Source organism: Otolemur garnettii, unplaced genomic scaffold, assembly GCF_000181295.1.
Source record: "Otolemur garnettii isolate 467f Iridium unplaced genomic scaffold, OtoGar3 scaffold00003, whole genome shotgun sequence".
In the NCBI taxonomy this organism is placed as follows: domain Eukaryota; kingdom Metazoa; phylum Chordata; class Mammalia; order Primates; family Galagidae; genus Otolemur; species Otolemur garnettii.
The window spans coordinates 40846980-40848795 of NW_003852398.1; positions in this window are offsets into that span (position 1 = coordinate 40846980).

Sequence of the window (1816 nt, forward strand, 5' to 3'; positions counted from 1 at the left end):
AACCCATTTAATTGAACCAAGGGTTTAATGTCCCAATGACTTCACAGAAAGTGCTTGGCAAACTCTCCAAGACATTGCAGCCACAAAGTAGCTGGCCAGTTCACCGCCTGCCAGGCTGTGGCAGGGCCCAGCAAGGGTTTCCCCAAACTGTTCCTGCCTGTGGCCTATCTGGGAACTTTCCAGGACACACTGGGATAGATGCTCATCCCCGCCCAGACTCCGGCTTTTTCTTGTACATACATGCTCACACAGGCACACACACCACGCTCTCCCACATGGGTAAACCCTATTTATTTATTTATTTATTTATTTTGTATTAAATCATAACTTTGTACATTAATGCATTTTGGGGGTTCAGGGTACTGTTTTGATATGCAATATGAAATGTTTACATTGAACTAAGTAACACATCCATCACAATTATACTCATTTATTAATAGTTTTGAAATGTACCATTGCATCATATACATTAGGTGAGGTCCCCCCACATACTCTCCCTCCTCCCATATCACCCCTCCCCTCCCCTCTCTCTCCTCTTCCTTTCTACTTTCTGGAATATAGTTATGTTTTGCCATTCCTATGAGTGTGCAGGTGGTAATATATTGATTTCATAGTATTGAGTACATTGGATACTTTTTTTTCCATTCTTGAGATACTTTACTAAGAAGAATATGTTCCAGCTCCATCCAGGTAACCACAAAAGATGTGAAGTCTCCATCCTTTTTTACAGCTGCATAGTATTCCATGGTGTACATATACCACAATTTGTTAATCCATTCATGGGTCAGTGGGCACTTGGGCTGTTTCCATGTCTTGGCTATTATAAAGTTGGCTGCAATAAACATTCTGGTGCAAATGTCTTTGTTGTAAAATAATTTTTGATCATCTGGGGTAAACACAATTTAATAAAAGATATACTTACATAAAAGACCTCTACCTCCAGACACAGCATAGCCAAAGATCCCTTCTCCAGCCCCAAGCTAGCATACCTATTGTGTTGCCCAGGCTGGTGTAAGTATAGGCACACACAATTCATGGTGAACCCCTGGGTTCTCCTGAGCTTGCTGTTAGTTTCTTGATTCTACCACAGAGCAGACCCCAAAATGGGCTCACAAAGATTCACCCAACTCCTCAAGGCAGGGATACCCACTAAGCCCAGGCTGATGGAGGGGCCCCGAGGCGGACAGGGCCTCCTCTGGGAGTCAAGAGGCCAAGATTCTAGCCCTTGAGCTGGGCTCTTCCCAGGTCATGACTTTCCCTTCACAGAGCCCAAATTTCCTCTTCTGTCAAGCAGGTGCTAGACCTACTCGCCTTCTCTCAGAGTTTGTTGTCAGGGTTTGAAAAGATCCTAGATGGACCCATAGATGTGGCTTTCAAGTGGGCTATTGCTTTAGAAGCACAAAATTATTCTTTTTCATCTCACTGACCTGTTGGTGCTGGAGAAGTTCTGAATGAGAATGCTTTCTTGGTCAACATGCCCAGCCTCTTACCCCTATAGACAAGCCTCCCGGGGAAGTATCTCACTTTGCTCACTTGGGCATAGTGGCACTTCTAAGCCCTCAGCAGGGACACTGCACTGCTCCCAGGTCTGCTTTTGAGTCAGGACCTACCACTTGGGTGGGATGGAGCAACCATTACTCTCTGAAGTCTCTTGAGTCCTGAGCTTCCTCCAACCCCTGCATTGCTACTGGACCCTGGGCAGTAAGGCACAGGAAGGCCCTACCTCAGCCCAGGCACCTCCAGGATAGCCAGGCCAGAGACAAAATAATCACAGAGGTTAAGAGCATGAACTCTGAAGTTAGGCAGACCCTGGGTT